We start from the raw sequence: 23306 nt of genomic DNA on the forward strand, positions 1-23306 counted from the left end.
AGTTTTGCTGCCTGCACAACCACCCTTGCCTTTCACCGGATTTGTTTGGAGGGCAAGGGAATTCTGCTCTTAGCTACGGTGAGCAATGAAACACAGTCAACAATGATATTATTATCACCATCATTATTATTGTGGTTCTGCAAGTAACTTTAAAATCACATTCCCAGGCTGTGCACCATTTTTTAAAAAGAACTATTTTTGCTTGCAGATGAATCAATTGTCTTGTTCATTTTTGCTTCTGAGTGCATATAGAAGATTAAGACTTATTGTACTCCTTTTGTCATTCCCTCTCCTTATTAACAGTTAACATCTACACACAGTGTATTCTGGTCATTTTCCATGGAAGTATCACTTTATTTAATTAGATCATCCACTACTTCACTTTCTTCTGTTTTGTCACACCAAAGGGTTTTGTGTTTTTCTGACTAATAATAATACTAATTTTATTATTTATACCCCACACATCTGACTGGGTTTCCCTAGCCACTCTGAGCGGCTAACAGAATATATAAAAACATAATAAAAACATCAAGCGTTAAAAACTTCCCAATATAGGGCTGTCTTCTAAAAGCTGTGTAATTCTTTATCTCCTTGACATCTGAAGGGAGGGCGTTCCACAGAGAGGGTGCCACTACTGAGAAGGCCCTCTGCCTGGTTCCCTGTAACTTTGCCTTTCGCAGTGAGGGAACTAGCAGAAGACCCTCAGAGGACCTCAGTGTCTGGGCTGAGTGATGTGGGTGGAGACACTCCTTCAGATATTCTGGGCCAAGGCCATTTAGGGCTAGGGACTGTTCCAAAAAGGCAAACTCAAATACCACATGTTATCAGATCATATTTTCCACCTATTAAACAGCAGTAAAGGAGAAGCATATGGAGGGGCAGGAAGCAGGAATCCAGCAATCTTCCTAACTTGGAAACGACTGTGGTGAATTGCTCAGAAAAGATGTGCAAACAACCACCCTCCATAACGCAGTCCTTTCAGTCTAGTGACTGCCCAGCATTCTAGTCCCTTTGCAATGCCTTTGCATTATTCTGCCTGTCTCCTACCTCCCAGGTCAATTTGGAAAGAGAAATCTGTCCAGGGCTTGTCCCCTGTGCTGAAGATGTGCTAGGAGTTGGCCTTTTCCATCTGGCCAGGTGGCTCCTCTGTGGCAGGACTTCTCCCTCTCGCCCCACTTCCATTCATCAGCGTCAAGTCCAAGCCAAGTTGGCAGGCTCTCCTTCTTTCAAAGGCAACCGAGTGCCAGCTCCTCCGCAGACCTCTAGAAACTGACTTCCCTGCATGCCTTCTATCCTTGGGCACTTGGCACTAAGAACTGCAGACAATTAAGTCAGCTTGCAACTCTCCAACTGTCTTCTGCTAAAAAAATCAGCAACCCTGAGGCACTGCCAAAAAGGGTTCATAGAGTCAGGGCAGCTCCCCTGCCATTTTCATTCCCAAATGATTGGATAGTAAACAGAGAATTCTCTCATTCTTTCACTCTTAGCTCAAGGCAATGTCCTACCTTTTCCCAGGACTCACAAGAACCAACTGAAAGTTATCAGCTCATTGGTAAATTGCTAGTAACAGAGATATTTAAGACAAGAGGCAGGTCCACGCACAGGCAGGTTTCCAAGTTAAATCAGCATCATTTCTTGTTTTCAAGTTTGCTCTCAACAATCTGTACCAAACATGTGTGAATTGGAGGCTGGTAGTGTTAATCCCAAAGCACTGCTTTCTGTTCACTCGCTTCATACTGAGCTAATTCTGGGGTCACTTGCCCTACCTTCCCCCTATTAGTTAAGTCCTTACTCCTCCTTCAGCAAACAGGCACACATAACTGTTTAAAGTGATGTGAAAAGGGTGTGAATGTGGCCCTAATCCAGAAGAGGCAGAACAGCACAGATTTATCTTATGCTGCATCTGATTTTCTTGTATACTTTGTACTAAGTGGCAATTTGAGGGCAGTGGGCCCTTTGCTGGTTTCAGGGTTCTGTCAAATGCCCAACATTGCCATCTTCTAGAGCTATGCTGATCTCAGAATAATTAGGTGGCTTTGCATTCAAGCAAAGAAGTGGGATTCTAATGACTCTTGATTTGGCTCTCTGTATCTCATTTCGCCTGTCCACCATCAGCATTCACTGTTTCTGTCCTTGCCATCTTCAGTTGCATTGCAGAGACAAGGAAGGTTATTGTCCAGTATGTTTACTCTTCGTATTATTTATTCTGAGGATGCACAGGCAGATATCTAGAGAGCCTCAGATCAGACGTGATGTCTTTGAAATCTGGAGCACTAAAGAACATATGAAGTGGGAGATACGCTTGTGAATGAAATGGGAGGCAATAGGAGGATTTTCCAGCTCACCATGAACTCCACCAATCCTCTACACATTAAAATGTGCATATAGAAACACCCACTCTCTTCTATTTTCAGTGTATAGCCCTCTTTATACTGATAGCACAGGAAATGATATACTAAAATATTGTTTAAAATTGTACTAAAGTTCGGTCTTCTACTAGTTTAACCTTCCCCCACCTTCTGCAAACTTTCATGTTCTTCTAGGGGGAAGGATGCGTAAGAAAAATCTCTGACATTTCAACAGAAAAATGTGGGTTCACTATTAGCAAAAATTGGGAGCTATGAGGATGTGGGTTCACATGCTTTTCCCTCCATTATTCAGCACTGTTTCAAAGTGAACATGTACAGCCTTGTTCTGCTAAACTACAATAATCCTGGAACTCTAAGATAATGACTAGGTGTAGAGTCCCTGGCAACAAAATCACCTCTTGCATCCATGGGTTTGATTTACAGAAGGACAGTTTTTGGCATATAAATGGTATATAAATTAATGGTATATAAATTAATAATATCCAAGTTTGGGGTTCTTTCCATTTCTCATTTTTCCAGTGTTATGTTTGCTTCATCCCATTTATCCATATTTGGCTTTTTAAAAACAACAACAAAAAGATTTGCATTCAATTATTATTTTTTAAATTGTACTAAAGTTCGATCTTCTACTAGTTTAACCTTCCCCCACCTTCTAACATAGGTGCAGACTCCCTGGATGCCTGAGCACCCACATAATTCCCCATGAAGGGGCTGGGCACCCACAAACTTCAGCACCAGGGCCATACACGCTGCAGGGCACCCACGGCCCTGGGCACTCATGGTCATGGGGCCAAGCCGACACTCCTGCCTTCTGAAATTCCTTCCCAATACGGTATAACAAGCTGCTACTAGGGACTCGAATCAGAAATCATTGCTGATCTACTTCACATCACCCAGAGTAAATCTACCTGTAGATCCCAATGTACTTTCTGACCATCCTGCCCTAAGGCAAGTAAAAGTCTCCCATCTGTTCTTCTTCTGCCCAATCTGTAACAAGGGAACAATAATGGTTTAAAAACACAGACAGCAGCCCTGAGAAAATGGGAGGGCTCCTATGCTCCTTCTCCAGGGCTGCCTCTACCATGACGTGGAGTGAGGCAGCCACCTCAGGAGGCAGATGCTGTGGAGACAAGGATCAGTGACAAGATTTCGGAGGACAGAGCTGATTGAGCTGTGTGACTTGCCCTGAACCCCCTATGACAGCCTGCTGACATCAGCCTGCCGCCACCACAGTGTTGATGCAATTGCCAGCTCGCTCCACTTCTGTTTGTGGAAAAGGAGGACACGATTTCATCCTTTGCTTCAGGCAACAAAATGTCTTGGTCCAGACTTGTCCCTTTCTATTCTCCTCTACCAGTGCAGCCACAAGGAGACTGGAAGCATACATCTCCATTATTAAACTAACAACTGTTTGCCATTTCATCAAAAAGAGGATAAACCAGTTAGTTTAAACCAGGGGTAGGCAACCTAAGGCCAATGGGCTGGATGTGGCCCAATCACCTTCTCAATCTGGCCCATGGGCTGTCTGGGAATCAGTGTGTTTTCACATTAGTAGAATGTCTCCTTTTATTTAAAATGCATCTCTGGGTTATTTGTGGGGCCTGCCTGGTGTTTTTTACATGAGTAGAATGTGTGTTTTTATTTAAAATGCATCTCTGGGTTATTTGTGGGGCATAGTCTGGCCCCCCACATGGTCTGAGGTATGGTGGACCAACCCATGGCTGAAAAAGGTTGCTGACCCCTGGTGTAACAATGGTTTGTCCAAAAGAACCATGGTCAAACAACAGTTTTTGATCCTGGCTTGTTCAGATAAGTCATATTTAAAACAAACCACAGTTCCCAGTTTGTATGTTATGATAAACTCTGCATAGTTTAAAGTGGAGCCAGATGCCTCTGCTCTCCCCATGCCAGAGGAGGAGAGGAGAGGCATAGGGGCCTGAGCAACTTTGTGTGTAACTTTAAACTATGGTCTGAATCAAGACCATGTCTTTGAATTTCTCTGAGCACATAGAAAAAGGATGATGACATTTTAGAGAAACCCTGAAAACCAAATATTTAAAAATAGAGACAAAGAATTTGTGACACCTTAAAGTCCAACTGCTCACTGGGAGAGAACAGGTAGCCCATTGCCTACTGCTCTCTGTGATCTTTTATTATACAATTCCTTCCAGCTGACAGAAGCTGCATTTGCCATTAGGTCCACATTTCAACCAATTCTAGCCACAACACTGTGTGCAGCATAGTTACACCTGTTTCATTCACTGTGGTGTAATCCTGTGTGCACATGAACACATACGGCAATTGGGTACATATGTAAAAGTCATCCCAATGACAAAGGGGCTTTTTGGCATGTGCGCACGTACACACATACACACAGAGCCCTTTCTCTTTGTGAAGCAAAGTCTCCCTCAATTTCTTACTGAAAATGAAATGGGGACAGTACTGCTTATACAGCTAGAGATAGCAATCAGCAGTGTGCAGACACTGACTTATCAAGCAGATTCTTAATGCCATAAAATCAATGGGTTTAGAAATTCTATTATCCCGTCTCTGATAGAACATGCCAAACTAAAGAAACTCCTCACCCTTATTATTTTTAAGTGTACTTAAGGATAACATTCCTTATTGCCCTGTCTTTTCTTATGCTCCTTTAGAGGACATAAAAAATATGGACCCCAGGGGTTATGTATAGCTGGGGGTGCAGAAAGGCACCAATTAAAGACCTGTGATTAGTTTGATTTGAGGTGTGTTCATCCCAGGGTCTATGGCACTGGCTCATTTAAGAAAGGGGAATGGAAGATGTCTGCAACATTTGCATAATAAGCCGAAGGATCACAGGAGAAGCACTTCTGCCTTTTTTGCAGGTAAAGTTGTCAAACTGGAAAAAGGGAGGGAGAGGAAACCTCATCTGCTCTTTGCCCTTTAACAGTAGCTTGATCTGCAGAAATAATCAGATGAGGCTTTTCATTACATGCAGGTGAGCACCACCACCTTCTAATATCTACAAATGCATTAAAGACACGGGAAAAGGGGCTGGCAGCAGAATGGGTCAGAAGGGCAAGAGACTCTCATGGTTCACCAACTCTCTCTTTAAGCTAAGGTAAAACATGCATGATGGAAGAGGGAGTGGGAACATGACTGACAGTAGTATCAATCCCCTGCATCTCCAGGTAGGTACTAGGAAAGACCCCTGTTGGAATTCTGGAGAGCCACTGATTGTCAGGGTTGGCATTATTGAGCTAGATGGACCGATGGTTTGACAGAAGAAGGTAGCTTCCTATTCTGGTATGATCTTGAAATGCGGGCAGTGTCTTGGTTGGAGAATGATACTTGATAGGAGAGTAGTTGTGAGAATAAAAGACTGTGAAGGAATAAAGTAAGAGAGGAGATGGAGGGAGACAATGAAAGCATAGGCAGAAGAGTTTGAGCAGAGTGGTTAGTTTGGTTACACCAGGATATTAGAACTCTGGGTGTTCTGTAGACAATGATATTCTAATTAAATCATTGTTTAAGTGTATGTTAATGTTAAGTATCTATATTATGGTCTGGGTGGATTCTATGATTAATATACTTCATTCCATGTGTCTTGTAGATGTACTTGACTAGGAATATAAATGAGTACTGTTATGCTTTCTCTAAGTCAGGTGGTGTTGGGGAACACCAGGAATATTATAACTTGGTTATGCTCCCCAGAGCAAGGAGGCAAAACAAAGTGTATGGATACCCATTGAGATCAGTGTTCCTAACTTAATCATGTGTAATATCAGTAGATCTACTCTGAGTTGGATAAATATTGGATCCAACCGTATATAAGGAATTCAGCAATGGAAGTAGCTGCCAAAGATTCCTTTAAGCTTTTCCCTGAATAGCTGGGCACTTGTTAGGAAGTGTGTCCTGCTCCTGAGCATGGGAATAGATGATAGGATGGGACATGAGATCCTTTAAAGCCTAATTATTTTTGTATTGGGGCATGCCAAGTCTATCTATATATTATCAAGAGAGGTGTGCAAAAATCATCTGTGATTATGCTATAACTATTGTTATACGTTTTCTGATTTTGTATAAACCACATGGAGTGCCTTTTTAGATGGAAAGGTAACATGTACATGCTGCAAAATAAGGAAGTGTGCAGATTGGAGTAATGGGACCTTTTCGCCTCCAAAATGAGGGAAAGCCCCACCATGAAAAGAGCAAGGCTATGGGGAACATCTAAAAAAAAACAAATATTTGCATACCAAACACACTACTCTACCTGTTAGTGCTGCTAGCCAAACTCTTCTGATTCAGTTGTCCTTGCAGAATAGGGAAAAATAGAACTGAACAAACATTTGAGACTGGTTTCCAAAATAACTGGCTGTGTTTTCTTGATTATAACATCTTGCCTGCCCAGTAGGTGAAACTCTCAAATATAGGCACCAGAGGGATCACAAAGTGAATTCATACTTGATGGCAAAGTGGTTATGTGACACAGAGAAACAACATTTCTCAGATGTTCATGTAACGAGCACCCAGATAACTACTTTCTGTAGCAGCTGCTGCCCATTGTGCGTCACTATTCCCATGGTTTTCTTATCTCTTTAGAGGCAACCAGGAAGCTTTCCAACACTTCCAAAGACAAGTTTGCTCCCCATCCAGGGCCATACAGATGACTATTGAGGTTGACAGTTGGCTGCTGAAGCTGCTGGCAGAAGACCAGCTGTTTCTCTCTTGGGTTTGCCAGATTAGTCATCCCAAGTTTCTTGGGTTTTTCAAAGAGCTCATCATGTCCCAGATGCCAGGAGTCATGGGAAATATAGTTTCAAAGGTGTCTGACAACTAAGCACTCAGGAGACATGAGAAATGTGTTTGAAACCCAAAGGTGAATGAAAGCCTTATCCCAGAGAAGATGTTGCTAAGATTTGAGGGAAGAGAATGTCTGATCATGCAGGGTTTAGTCATGGAGCACAATGTGGTTCAAATTTCAAAATGTACTGAGTGGAGGGGGAGGATTGCATTAACTGAGTCCATTCCAAACCAAGGGTAGCTCACCCATCACCAATTCCATGTTAGTTATGAAGGGGATATGTGTGCATTATTTTCTCTGTAATAGACAGGTTTTTAAAAGCATCTAAGCAGTAACCAAGAAATGGCTTGGTTCCAATTTCTCTGGATTTTCAAAGGAAAAACAGTGACTAATGCCCACAGGTGCCTTCACAACTGACAAACACATGTGTCATACAGGTATGCTTGTCAGAAATCCATAATTGGTTGGAACGCATAGCCTCTTTATGGCCTCTGTGCTAGCTGGTCCTTGATGTTTAGTGTAAATATGAATTGGGCCACCAAGGACATCATCATGACAGGTTCAAGCAAGATAAGGTAGTTTGAGGTATTTGGAACACAGTCCTGGAACTCAGCAAGCACTAACTCTGTTTTTTTGGCTCTGCTGATAATTCCCCCGCACGATTGCATGTGTCACTCTTGAGTCACTTCAGCCTTCTCCATATGTATGGTGAGGATTAGCAACACTCCCTTCTCCCCTTTGCAAATTGAGAGGTTCATATGAGAAGTATTACTGTCATATGGAGAACAGATGGACTGCAGTGAGCAGATGGTTTGTGGTGGACCATGCCAATGCAATCCTACGGTATGTAATTTCTTCTTCTCAACAAGAACAATTTGATAATGGAAAGGGTCCAAAGAGGGGAATTGTTTTGACCTGATTAGCCTATCACAGTGGCACACCAGGCTATAAATTGTTCTCAGGCTGTAAGCAGTAATGAATTAGGCTGGAGCACCTGATACTTTTTTGCTAGCAAAGTTGACGTGAGGATTTGCCGACTGCGCCATTTCACTTACAGCAATCAACCAAGGAAATAGCCAGAAAGGAGAATGATCAAGATGTATATGCTATGGCTTCCCAATCAATACGTTTGGAGACAGTTTATCACTAGCACTGTTTGTGTATACTTAAGAGGTGATACATCAGGCTGTCAGTCTGTTAAAGATGCTTGGTGATCACAGGGCTTTAATACCGTGATATGCAAATAAGTAACGTTTGGGAGAGACAGCCGTTCATAGCCAGAAGTCTATGGCCTAAAATGTGATCATTCAAGGAAGCCAGAAAAGAAAAAAAGAAAAAAAATATTCATGAGGTCGTAAGTGTGGGATGCAGCAAAGGAAGTGATCTGAAGAATTGGGTTTGTTTGTTTTCCTCCAAGAAATAGGAAAAGAAATGCTACTGAGATTTAAGCTTAGCTATAAAGGGGGAAAATAATACTATTATTTTAATAGGTTGTATGTGGGGCTGCCTTTGGAGACCACCAAGAAATACCAGCTGATTCAAAATGTCAGATTGTTAAATAGAAGCATGCGGCAATGAATATATTACATCCTATTTTGCAGGACTCAGAATGTGACTCTTGGAATGTGTCTGAGTGAAATTCAAATTTTTAACCTCTGAAGCACTAAATGGCCTGGGCAAGACCTGCCTTCTGCCCTGTAAACCTGTCCATTCACTTGTATCTACAGCAAAGGACCTTCAGTAGGGAGGCAGGTGGTGACTAGGGATTGGGGTCTTCAGAGCCTCTGGAGTTCCATTTCCCCAAGATACAGATTCAGACCCACCATTAGGAAGTCACCTCTGGTGATAGATGCTGTGGGTATGCAGTGGCAGTGAGGACAGGGTTATGGCTGTCCCTTAAGGTAGCTGGTGGCTCTCAGATGCAGTGAAAGATGCTGTCCCATAATTAGTGTTGAAGTGTGCTGTGGTCTAAACCACTGAGTCTAGGGCTTGCCGATCAGAAGGTCAGCAGTTTGAATCCCTGCGATGGAGTGAGCTCCCGTTGCTCGGTCCCAGCTTCGAAAGCACATCAAAGTGCAAGTAGATAAATAGGTACTGCTCCAGCCGGAAGGTCAACGGCATTTCTGTACACTGCTCTGGTTTGCCAGAAGCAGTTTAATCATGCTGGCCACATGACCCAGAAAAACTGTCTGCAGACAAACATCGGCTCCCTCAGCCAGTAAAGTGAGATGAACATCGCAACCCCAGAGTCATCCGTGACTAGACTTAATTATCAGGGGTCCTTTACCTTTTTAAGATTCAACTTGGGGTGGGGGGAAGGGGTTATTGATTTGTTCTTGCTATAATTAGGTATTTTGCTTGATTTTTATCTTGTATTCTTATGTTGTGAACAGCCCTGAGATCTACAGATGAAGGGAGGTATACAAATTTGAATTTTAATAATAATAATAATAATAATAATAATAATAATAATAATAATAATAATAATGTTATAACAACAACAATGATGACTGGTAATCTGATTAACTTCTTTACATGGAATGGGGAAGACTCTTGTCCTTTATGACAGGAACAAAATACCTTAGGTCTACTCTGCCTCATGACTTCATCCGGATACCAGACCAATGTATTTTTGCATGTTTCTGGTTCAACTAGTCAGATTTATTTGTTTTGTTAATGACTGCTCTGCTGCTGCGTTTCTCTGTGCTCTTTCCTAATTTTGATGTTGTATTGCACATTGTTTTCTTTGAATTCAACTCTGACTATCCTTTGGATAGCAAGAAATCAATCTTTTGATAAACAAATACACTTAATTTAGTGGTGAGGATGACAAAAAGCAAGCAACTGGATTCAGAGATACTAATGGTTATGCAATACTGAAGCCCACCAAAATGGTGTCATTTTGTCACCTCTCTTCACAACATCCAGTGGCCTATTCTTGGACAAGCATGTTTGTCGCTGGAGATGTATGGGGCAGGCATAAATTGTTTCCTGCCCCATGATCTTTCCCACCCATTTCCTTTTTACAAATCTCTAACACACATTCATAGGAATGTGTTTACTTATTTCAAGTGCTTCCAAGCTACATTTCAGGGCATATAACATAAAACTAAACAATGAAAACAATGAAAAGCATTTTAAAAGTTTAAAGCAGACATCAATTAACCATCATGGAAGGATGTATTCTTAATTGCCTACATAGGCCTGGCAGAATAGAATGGTTTTTAAAAGCTGGCATAGAAGGTATTTGATGATGCTGGTTATTTGGATTCTTTCCAATCTGATTTACAATCCGGTTTGGAGACATACAGTGAATAAAGTGCAGGGGTGAAGAACTTACGCAGCAGACCTATAAGGCCTGCCAGCCTTTCTCATTTTGCCAGCCCAGCTGTTTTGGCCAAGCTATGCCCACCTGTCCTACACCTCCTGTTATATAGAAATATTATTAAGTAAGTAAGTAAATGAGACACTAGTGGAAAAAGACCCAAAATTAAAGGGTCCAAGTCCCCCCCCCCCATCCCCAATAGTGTGAAGCTACTGTCTTCTTCTGGGCATCGGGGACTATACTGTCCCTCAAAGAGCTTTACCTACTGCCGAGGTCCAGATTGAAATTCCCACCAGCCGGCCAATTTCAGTAACCAGGAAGGGCAAGGATCCAGTGCATAAGTGGTAGGCCTTAGTCTTCCAATCAAGTAGTCAACCTCCTCAGGCTGCATAATCTAAAAGCAATAACATGGCCAGATGGCATTCTGGATGCCTTGGACTTTGACTTTGCAATGATTATGGCATCCAAGTTGCAAATAGGTCACAGCCAGCCTCTGAGGTTTCTGCAAGTCGATGCCCTGGACCCACGTGAAGGAGGTTTCCTTGCCATGTAAAACAGCTCCACTGCAGATGCAATGGTGACAAAAAAAGCTAATGTAGTGATCACACCTCCTTTCAAACTAGCCTGTTCTCTATAACGTCTTGATTAGTAAATTTGGATGCCTTTGTCAAAATATCCCTCTCCCTAAAAAACCAAATCTTTAAAAAGGATAGACAAAGTAAAGGGTGATTGGCTGGGTGATGAGACAGGGGATGGGAAAAAGGGAGATGGGGAATTATATGCAACAAATGTCTGCCTTGTGGGAGTCCTGTCACCACACATGGTGCAGCAGAAGCTGGAGCATAAATCAGCCCTCTTTCTTAAACACCCAATTATTGTCTTGCAGGAATTCCCAGATTTGGGGAATGTAGGCAACTCAGCTGTACATTAGAAACCCCTGAAATAGAGGTTTTGCGATGCACAGCTATATAATTACTGGACGTGCAGTCAAGCCCATGTTATATGCCTAAGACAGAGAATGGGACAACATAAAACACCTTCCAGTCATGAGGTTTCTACTTGTATGCAGCAAATATGGGTGGAATGGATAAATTTGGAAGGCTCCCAGGCATCTTCTAAAAGAGGAGGGTTCAAAAAAGAAGACTGCATTCTCATCATAATCCCTGTGTTCCCATTGTTATCATCTAAAATTTTTTGGGTAGCTCTGCAAGTCTGTCTCTTTCCATCCAAGCCAGTTTCCTGTGCTGTGAGATCCCAGCCCTGTCTTTGTGATATTGCTGTCTGTTGCCATAGTGCTTTTCTTCTTCTTTTTGCTTCCACAAAGTCAGCTTTGGGATAACTTGACTACCAAGGTCACTGAGGAGCAGATGAAGACAGACCTTCTTGTTCAAACACAAATATCAATGTTAATATATTAGCCAACATGGCAGGAGCGCTTGTGAACAGCATGTCAATGGCAAAGGACACTTTGGTTGCTTCTCCTCGAGGGATTCCCTTTTGAGAGGAGAATTATGAAAATCTTCTAGGTTGGTTTCGGATGGCTGTTCTTGGATGTTTCCCTCCCTTAATGGGATGTCTTTGCCTTTTCAGTCTTCAGTATCTCTGCAAAATCTCCAGGCAGCGACAGCCCATCCCATTTCACCTGAGGCAAAATAGTAAGTCCTTGCTCTTGCTGACCCCCCCCCAAAAAAAAAACCCTTGCTTGTGCAGCAATGGTGGCTTCTGGCAAGGTCTCATGAGAGGCCATGGAGCTCTCACAGGAGCTCCAGGAGATCTCACACAATCTTACCAGAAGCTTCTGCTGAACAATCCCAGTGGCGGCAGGGGTGGGCAGGGCACTGCTGTCCAAGGTAGCTGCTTCAGTCCACTTCATGGGCCCTGTCTCTAGAAAGTTCTTTGTGGCACTGAAGGTAAAAAGTGCTTTAAAAATACAGGCCGTGAACAATCCTAGTGTCTTGACTGTCCCAAACCAGTAACAAACACACTTGCCTACAGTTAAATCAGTGAACATTTATTATAACCATCTAATAGTACAAACTCAGTGGCTAGGAAATAGCAAGATCTAGTCCAGGTGCTCTTACAACACAAATGAGTAAGAAGTATAAGCCCTCTTCAGGAGCAAGGACCAGGGTTTAGGATAGGCATAGGCAAACTTGGCCCTCCAGATGTTTTGGGACTACAACTCCCATCATCCCTAGCTAACAGGACCAGTGGTCAGGGATGATGCGAGTTGTAGTCCCAAAACATCTGGTGGGCCGAGTTTGCCTATGCCTGGTTTAGGAGTTCAAGAGTTGCAACACTGCAGGCATTCATATTTGTCAGTATATGGAAACATCACCACTGCAGACAGCCAGATTGTTGACATCACATGATGCGCCTATCTGTGGGAAAGAAGAATTTCCCAGGACTTTCACTGGCTGGATAAGTCTTTGTGAAGAGTGTAACTTGAAACCTTCTGTGTGCGCATGTTCAGGAAGTTTGTCAGACTTGCTGGAAGAACTGAACTGAAAGGACGTGTTGGCCAACATATAGAAAATTATTAATAGAGGCGGGAAAAGGGTTAAGGCTGAAAGGATATGAGGAATTGAAGTCTTTTTTACAAAGCTGGTTACATCATAGACAATTAAATGAACAGTTTAAGGAAGACAATAAGAAAGGTTTTAGTTATAAAGTTTCAAACTTTCAAAAAGAGATAGTTGAAAGTGACACGAAATTACTTTAAAAAACGTACAATCTCCTACTTTATGGGGAAACGTTAGATGAAATGGTAAAGTCAGAACAAATAAAGTGGGCTCAGGATTTAGGTCATAATATACAATTTGAAGATTGGGAAAAGATGTGGAAGGTGAATCTAAAATTTACAGATTGTATCTTATTGAAAGAGACCTACATGAAAATGGTGTATAGATGGTATATAACACCAGAGAAAGTGGTCAAAATGTATAAAAAGGGATCAAAAACTTGTTGGAAATGTAAAGATACGTGGTGGGAATGCAAAAAGATTAGAAATTATTGGGAAATGATATATAATGAATTAAAAAAATGTTTAAAAAGACTTTTGTTAAGAAACCAGAAGCATTCCTTCTAGGAATTTTAGACCAAGATGTAAAAAAAGAAAATTGGAAATTATTTATGTATGCAACAACAGCGGCAAGAATTATATTAGCACAATCTTGGAAGACAGAAGAAATATCAACGAAAGAACAATGGCAAGGGAAACTTACGGAATATGCAGAACTGGCAAAACTAACAGAAAAATTACTGAAAAGGACAACAAAGACTTTAAAAGACAATGGGAACAATTTACAACATATATGAAGAGGCAACATAAAGAAATGGACTCATTGGCAGGGTTTGAGTAAACAATCACAACTGTATACAACAACAAAAAAGACTACAGTGGTACCTTGGGTTACATACGCTTCAGGTTACAGACTCCGCTAACCCAGAAATATTACCTCAGGTTAAGAACTTTGCTTCAGGATGAGAACAGAAATTATGCAGCAGCGGTGCAGCGGCAGTAGGAGGCCCCATTACCTAAAGTGGTGCTTCAGGTTAAGAACAGTTTCAGGTTAAGAACAGACCTCCAGAACGAATTAAGTTCTTAACCCGAGGTACCACTGTATATGTATTGAGAAAATTTTGGGGAAACAATACGCAGAGTGAACAATATGGAAATAAAACAAAACGGGAGTATGAGGGAAGTCCAGGGGAGGTGGGTCAAAATATGAATAATTGTTAAAGATATATTGTTAGAAGAAGTATATATGGAAAAATCAATAAAAAATATTTTTTTAAAAAAGAGGTGCAACACTGCATAGGAGCTGTGAAGTTGCTCCAGTGTGTTTCTCCACCTATCTGTCAAGCATTTAAGCAGCAACCAAGAATCCCTGGCTACTCACAACAATCCCTGCCCCTGTGGGAATTCTTGTCCTGCAGGTGGATGTTCTGCCTCTTTCTGCTTGATATGTCACCTCTCTGTGGGAGACAGAGACAGACCCACCTCCAACTGTCAGAGCAGAACATGCCCCTGAGACCCCCTCATTCTTCATGAACAGGGAAGGAGTAATCCTTGGGTCTCCCACGTCATCAGTAGGTCCAGGTACAAAGGGCTTTATCAAGAGCACTCTGCTGTGTAGTCTCATCCCCACCTTCTTCCCAGTCTGAGTCCCTTTTCTCAAGTGCTTCCCTCACCTGGTTTGATGAGAATGCACAGAGGGAGCCATGACACCCAGCTCCTTGTTCACTTTAAAAGCTGGATTTTGGTGCATAGGGATTTGATTATTATTTTTTTGCCAAGCCTTGAAAAACAATTGTACCTGGAATGAAGTTAAGCAGTGACCTTGGCACTCACCACTCTGTTTCTTATGAACATCACTGGAAGAAAACCCCCCTCCCCCAGCCTGTGTAAGAGAATTTTTAACCTGATTGCCCATCATCATTCTGGAACATGATAGCCAATGTGATGCCCTCCAGATGTTGTTGAACTCCTAACACCCATTATACTTGACCATTGGCCATGCTGGTATTTGGAGTCCAACATTGACTATCCCTGGCTACCTGTGATCTAACTGGCTCTCCTCTCCCATTTGGGGTGGATGTTCCCTACACTCTGACAGATGGCTGCTGCTGCTAGTCCACATCTCATTTGCCTCTCCAAGCAGACTACCAGGAATGGGCAAAATACTATCTGTTTATTGTTCCCTTCTATGTCAATGCACCCTGGTAGATTTACCTGGTGACAGCAGACAACAGCAGTGGTGGTCTGAGCAATGCTGGAAGACTGGATGCAGGCACAATTTTAATATTAAAGGAGGCTCCAAGGTAGTCCTCCAATTTTAATATTAAAGGAGGCTCCAAGGTAGAGTCTCTAGTATCTGCCCAAGGATACCAGGTGGTGAGCCCTACTGCCAGGTGGGCAGGAACTACTTTGCTTTTTACTAGAACCCAAAGTCATACCAAACAGAGCCAGGTGGAAAATTGTGGCTGAGGATCCATATGCAATTTGGTGGCTCAGGGGAATAAGTTAATTACTCACTGCCTATTGTCTATACTGCCTATACTGACAGTGTCTCTCCAGGGTTCCAGCCAGTAGTCTTTCCCACTCCTACCTGGAGATGCCTGTATGCAAAGCAGATGCTCTACCCTTCCCATAGGGCCTCTGCTTGTGGCTGGGAAGAAACAAATTGCAAACTGTTAGTTTTCACCTTGCTTGACAATTCTATCTTGCCACTTTTCAGGTAGTAGCGTTGGGTTTGATGCTAGAATCAGCATGAAAAAAGAGCCACTGCTTTTCTGTAGGGTTTGCTTCACCAGGTACTTTTATTTTGAATGGAGTCCCATGGTTCATGTGTCATGATAAGGTGTACTTAGCAGCAGTTCCTTTTTATCAACATTGTTAATGTGTGGCCCTGGGGTACGTTGCTGCAGCTTCCTATCAGATAATTATTCACTAAATCATTCAACCAGCCACTAGGTATAGAGCAACAACAATGTTTCTGCACCATAATATCATCTTCCATTTATAATGCTCTCTTTATCACAACAGATTCTAAACCATTCACCAATCCTATACATGATAAAGGCTTGGTTACCCCTGCAGGTAAAAGGAAGCCTGTTTCAGCAGCAGCTCAAATTCAGCCGTCCAAATAGTGGAGAGCTGACAATTGTTATAACAGGGATTCTTAATCCTTTCTTACACCCCACAGTTGTAAGAAAGCAGCCCATAGATGCAGGTGCTAAGGTCTGAGCTGATGTTTAATTCTGAATAGACCTTGCAACTTCCCAAATATCAGATTCGCTCCTCTAAATCCCAGATGTAGGTACAAGCTGCAGTTGTCTAATTGTCAGAAAAAGGCATATGCTTAGAGACTGTGGAAGGAATCTGAAGAGCTGCTTCAGCTTAAGCAAAGCATTTTGCAACAGTCAACAGAAAAACATTTGACTTTTCTTTGGTTTGATCCATCAAGGCTCTTTTGTTCAAAGGTCCAGCAAGTCCTTCATCTTGTTTCCTTCAGTTTCCAGACAGAGATTCTTGGGGAGGCTCACTGGTACAATGTGAAAGCATTCATTCTCCACAGATGTTGGCGTTAGCAGATGTTATTCACTGGTATACTGCCTCTGACTCTGGAGGTTCTGTTGATCAAGTCTGGACCTGAGGATTTCTCCTCAGCTCAGATTGGGATCCAGCCTTGTCAGTTGTATCTGTGATCCTTAAATCTCATGATTCATTATAGCTAAGTTGCAGAGCGGTGAGACAAATAAATCCTGAGTTGTGATCACTGCTATGATTCCCCCCCCCCCTATGATTTCTTTTCCAGGTCTTTCCCAAGAAGTGGCAAATAATAAATCCCAGTAGGAATGAGATGGATAACCATGTATTTGTTTTCCTCATCAAGGTGAGATGGTCCACATCCATGCCACATTTCACAGAGGCTTTAGAAACAGCAGAGGCATGCCAATGAAGACAGATGTATGCCAATGGAGGGGGGGGGGAGGTCAGTTCTCTCACAGGCTCCCATTTTCCTTCACTGCAAAATGCCATTCCTGACATTAAAAAAGGGCAATGCAAAGTAAGTAGTGGAAGAGAGACTTTAACCTTTGCCATCTGAAAAGGTCACCCATCTTCTCATTCTCCCCATTCATTTCCCCTCCTCACTCAGTGCTGTACACTCTTTCACTCGCTCGCCCTCACAGAGGTACACAAGCACTTTTCTGCTCTCTGAAGTTAAAAACTGCAGCCCCATCAGCTTTATGGTTATCTGAAAACTCAACTTGGCTACCCAATTATCACAGGAACTGGGGTGAGCTCAACCTTCCAGTGTCATTAATTTGTGTCTATTGTGAGGGAGAGAGGGAGACAGAGGGAGTGAAGGGAAAGGAGAGAGAGGCTGAATAAAAAGCATCATCAGTCTTCTTCAGCAGATGAAGCTCCAGTGCTTCTTTTGTTCCATTATAACTTTACACCCTCAGCTCCTCTCTCTCTCTCTCTCTCTCTCTCTCCTGCTGTGATCCACTGGAAATCACCATCTTCTTCTAATTTCTCCTCTTGCAACCTGCTCCTGCTCTGAAATCATATTCAAGTCAGAAGCTGAGCAGCACACAATGTCACCCCCCTCTCCACCTGAATTATCACGGAGATGAATAGAGGGGCTGTTCCCATCATAGCTATGGGCATGAATCAATGCAAATGTATCCACTCCCTACAAATGCCTTGAAATGTATACAAAGGGAGTATTTCTTCCAACCAGTTCAGCATACAATGATACTCAATATCAGAAGAACTCTAGCTTTGAAGTTCAGGGATTGAGACTTGGACTAGCCTAGCAAGAGTCTGAGAACATGAGTGCTTAGGCCTCACATTCATTCCCTGATGCAGAAGGAATAAGACAATGCAACATTTGCCCCTGCCATGGACAGACAATGATGACGACTCTGGGTTAGCCAGGTACAGTATAGCTACCAAGAGCCTGCTTGTCTATGTTTGTCACATATATATCAATAATGGCTGCCAACACTTGGAATAAAACAGAGGCCTCTGGGTCAAGGAGCAGAGGGTAGATCTGCTCCAGTGAGGAGGAGCTCAGCAATTTTATTTCCATGTCTAGTGATGGAGCATAATGATTTTGGCATTGGGAGATTTGATGGCTTTGATGGTTCTGCGGATAGAGTCCAACAAGTTTAGCCAGGTCTAAAGGAGAAAACTTGGGGGAGGGGGGAGTTGTTGGGTCTAGGGGTGCCCACTTCTTTTATTAAATAGCCTGAAATTAAAAGAGGGGGAAGATTACTGCTTTAATAGTCTCTGGTCACTTGACAACGCCTGAAGACATTTTTTTAAAAAAATGGTTTTATAATTTTCAACCAGTTTTACCTTTTCTGTATTGCACTCCATGGAGACACTGCAGGCATATAAACTGCTTAAACAAAATAATGTTTCTTCTTTGGTTGTTTATACCCTCTAATACCCAGCTATTAAAGAGCCCAGATGGAAATGCCGTGATGGCCATCACAATTTGGATTGTATTTATAACCCAGAGCATGGGAATATTTTCTAGATATGGGCAAATTTTCCCATCTCAATTCAGAATGAGTAGTCTCTCCCAGCCACCCTGAAAATATATTGATCCCAAACTGTTCCTGAAAGTTAAAATACTGGAAAGAACTGTTTTTTTTTTTTTTTTTAATAGTTTCCGCTTGTATTCCCAGACTTCCCTGCTGCCAGTTTTTTCTCTTCACCCATTTTGTCCTGTCCTGACCATGTGTGAGTGCTCATAGGGCAAAACTGACAGTGGCTTAATTTTGCAAGTGTGGGCAAGATGAATTTTCAGGACCCTGGACAGTTTCAATAAGATTCAACAAAAACTGGATTTCAGTTACTCTTGAGCCATATGTTAGTGGTGAAACACTATGTTTCCTTCCTAGATAGCCTTAACAGAGCAATTCTCTGACACAGAGCCTAATACTAAATGTTTGTTTAATTCTATGTCTCATTTGTTATCTTTTTCTGGGATATATATATATATATATATATATATATATATATATATATGCAGGTTTTGGTGTCCTCGGGTGTCTTCCCGTGTAAAAGTTGGGGTGTCTAGGCGACGTTTCGACGAGGTCTCACTCGTCATCTTCAGGCTGGTGCTTTCGGCTTCTTGTTACTGGAACAGAGCGAGACCTCGTCGAAACGTCGCCTAGACACCCCAACTTTTACACGGGAAGACACCCGAGGACACCAAAACCTGCATTCCTGTACCCGTGAAAATCTACGAAAGCATATATATATATATATATATATATATATATATATATATATATATCTTTGATACTTGTATTTGCCTACTAGACCTGGAAGGTAGGCTATGCATTCTAGAAACAAGTACAGTATGTAGAAGGAGCTCATTTTGCAGGAGGGCATGAGCACAGGGTTAGAGCAATACCAAAAGGAAAACAATATTTTTGCCTTGGGAAGCTAGACTAAAATGCAGATGGGAACTTAATCCATAGTTTCTCCTTGTAGAAACTGAACTGTGCATTTTGATTCCATTGTGTGTCCCTGGAAACTGAGCCAGAAGCAGCCAAATTGTTGCCTGCAGTTTCCGAGGCAATATTTGGGCAATAAAAGATTGCAGGAGCTTCTTCCTCAAGGGCAGTTGGGAATCTTACTTGTGGAGAGGGAAAGATTTTCAGTAGAGTCAATTCTCTTTTATTATCCACTTTTATCTCACCCTTCAAAAATATTAACAAAGTCAAAATAACATGGGAAAGGGGTGGGGATGAGAACTAAAATGGCATCCAGAAGACCAACTTCCTCAAGATGGAAAAGAACAGAATAGTCACGTAGCTGACTCTGGTCTTCTCTCTGCTGTTATTATGCACAGTGAGAACAATAAAAGAGGAATAAAAACTGCATCTAGGTAGTTAGCCTTTGAATGTGTTTCCAGTCTGCTGGGCGAAAGCAGAACAGTTATTGCTACAGTACGTTTGCCTGTCTATATGCACAAACACAGACACTTGAGTATTAACCCTGTGTGGTCTCTCTTTGCCAAGCAATTAAGCATTTATCAGTCTCAAGGCCTAATGCAAACCTGCCACTCCATCTCCCTGTTAGCTTGACTCATTACCTATTACCATTACTCAGTAGCCACAATCTTTATGGGTGTGCAGACGCAGGGATCCATTGGTCTACTGCTGAGAGGCCACAATTAGTCATGCATTAACCAGGAGGAGAGCATGTTATTACTCTAAAACATGGTGCGCAAGAGCACCAAAGATCAATGGAAAGGGGGGTATTTGAAGGAAAGGGAAAGAACAAAAAAGAACTCACCCATCACATAATACATCTGTGCAACTTGATAAGTGATGTATTTGTGTGATTAATATTTTCATGTGTTTGTGGAAGTGATGCACTATGCAGGCATACTGCATGCTATATTCATGAGTAATGCAACCCGATGTGCACCTCTCCACCGGAGGAATTCATTGGCAGCCCACTCTCCTACAGGGGAGGTCCTTATAATTACTATGTATCAATCACAGCTGCACCTTAGCCTTCTTCCAATGATTCATGGATGCATGGTTGGCATCAGGAGTTTGCATTACTGTAAATATGTCCTCCTTTAGTTCAGTGACAGGAGCAAGGAGAATGAGTCACAGGATCCACTTATCTCAGCCACTCCCTCTAGTCCAGGGGTAGACAACCTAAGGCCTGTGGGCCGGATGCAGCCCAATCGCCTTCTCAATCCAGCCCATGGGTGGTCCGGGAATCAGTGTGTTTTTACATGAGTAGAATGTGTCCTTTTATTTAAAATGCATCTCTGGGTTATTTGTGGGGCATAGAAATTTGTTCATCCCCCCCAAAAATATACTCTAGCCCACCACATGGTCTGAGGGATGGTGGACTGGCCCATGGCTGAAAAAGTTTGCTGACCCCTGCTCTAGCCGGTGGCGTAGATTGGGCTACAAAGGGACAGGGAAAGCAAATGGGCAGCATCAACTGGGAGAAACTTTTCTGAAGGCATTTTGCCCCTCCAAAGGCTTTCTGTCAAGGGCTCCTCAAAAATGGAAGCTGGCACTGCCTGAATTCAACCCTCTTTGGTTGAAAACCAACACTGGTCTACACCAGCAGGAAAGAACTGAAATGATCAGGAGGGTGGATGAATGGAAACTACAACTTGCGGAGATGTAGCAACACTTCCCCACTACATAACAAGAACTGCATAATTTTTGAAGGTCCACATTCTGAACTTGCCTATATTCTGTGGCCATCATTGGCCACATTTTTCATAAGACGGAAATTGGGAGCTGTCTCAATGTAGGAACCTCCAGTCCTGCTTGGAGATACTGGGGGCTGAACCTGAGACCTTTTGTATACAAAGAAGAAGAAGAAGAAGAAGAGGAGGAGGAGGAGGAGGAGGAGTTTGGATTTGATATTCCGCCTTTCACTCCCTTTAAGGAGTCTCTAAGTGGCTAACATACTCCTTTCCCTTCCTCCCCCACAACAAACACTCTGTGAGGTGAGTGGGGCTCAGAGAATTCAAAGAAGTGTGACTAGCCGAAGGTCACCCAGCAGCTGCATGTGGAGGAGCGGAGACGCGAACCCGGTTCCCCAGATTACGAGACTACCGCTCTTAACCACTACACCACACTGGCTCTCCACAAAGCACTCTCCTCACTCCTTTCTCAGCACCCTGCTCCTTCTTTAACTTATTGATTCCTTTGCTGGGACAATATATCCACAACTGTACTTTCCAATAACCCCTGCTTGTGTCCCTATCTTAGTTTGCCTTTATGGGCGTCTTTGCTGCTCATTTACCTCTACTGTAAGCCCACACCTGAACTCTTTGCCTAGGACTTCCACTTGCTTTCTACCTGTCTTGATGCTGAACTATCAGTGTTGGAAAGTTGTTGCCACTCCTAAAGAGCAATCCAGGTAGCTACAGGCAGGGCTAGAAATGTCCCATCTGAATCCCCAAGTGTTCCCAGTCAGTGTAACCAATACTGAGCTAGGTAGAGCAATGGTCTGACTTGTAGCATCATAGAATCATAGAATTGTAAAGTCCCACCCCCTGCAATGCAGGAATCTTTTGCCCACCATGGGGCTCAAAACCACAACCCTGAGATTAAAAGACTCATATTCTACCAACCGAGCTACCAGTACAAGACAACTTTTATGTTCTTATGCTTTCATGCAAAACTACTTAGGATCTTTCAGTGGTAGCCTGCCCTGTGTTTTGCATATTTGTTTGTTTGTGTGTGTTTCTGTGCATGCACTAATATGTGCAATGTTGTCATCACATTTCCCATCCAGAATACTGCATCTTCCAAAGCTGTCTGGGAAATGGAAGAGGCAAAGTCCCATAGGTTTCTTTCCCCCACCCTCATCTCCCTTCCTCCTTCGTATATGTCACTCACATGATAATAATCTGTGTTATATGCTGGAAAGTGTTAACGTAACCATTATTTTTTAGGTTGCTGGAACCGAGGTGGGAATCAAGAACTCCAATGAATACAAATAAGCTAAGATGCGAGAGGGCTCCATCTTCTATAATCTTTACTGAATAGTAATCTGGGAATTGCCTTGCAGGGAAATATACAGACAGTGCCACTGTTATTGCAGTCTGGATAGATCACTCCTGCTTACACCAAAGAACATGCCTGATTCTTCACCACCACAATAGCTATAATCTGTGGAAGACATATTCAAAATGAGACATGACCACCCATCCATTATTTGAACAGTAGAGGTAAATGTTCCTGTCTGTCATCTTGGTGCAACAATCTCATGATCTTAAGCTGCTCCAGACACAAACAGCCTCAAAGTTTGGATGCAGGACTAAGGCCTCATCTGTAGTATACATTTAAAGCAATACCACACCACTTTAGACAATCATATCTTCCCCCAATGAATCCTGGGAACCATCATTTGTTAAGGGTGCTGAGAATTATAACTCCCATTCACACACAGCTACTATTCCCATAGTTTCCTGAGAAAATTGTTCTTTCCTGATTGTTAAATCACTTTGGGAACTGTAGCTCTGTGAGGGTAATATGGGTCTCTTAACAGCTCTCAGTGCTCTTAACAAACTACAACTCCCAGGATGCTTTGGGGAAAAGCCATGCTGATTTAAAGTCACCTGATACTGCTTTTAATATATAGTACAGATGGTGCTTAAGAGATAGTTGATCCAAAAAAAGATTGCATGTTTAAATTGTTCTTTGACAGTTTAATTTCAAACTACAGGTGTGATCATTGCATAACTAGGGATTGATGGATCAGTCTATTTCTGTTCTAAGTTTTGTATGCATTAATTCATGAGTCTGTTCCACC

At 42.4% G+C, this 23306-nt stretch overlaps 1 protein-coding gene across 1 annotated transcript in view; it reads right to left on the minus strand.

Moving 5' to 3' along the window:
* The window catches only part of LSAMP (limbic system associated membrane protein), a 1399704-nt gene that overhangs the window by 683278 nt on the left and 693120 nt on the right, over window positions 1-23306 (minus strand). The gene's annotated exons all lie outside the window — the stretch shown is intronic.

The sequence above is a fragment of the Podarcis gaigeae genome (genome assembly GCF_964106915.1).
Source record: "Podarcis gaigeae genome assembly, chromosome: 4".
Classification (NCBI taxonomy): Eukaryota; Metazoa; Chordata; class Lepidosauria; order Squamata; family Lacertidae; genus Podarcis; species Podarcis gaigeae.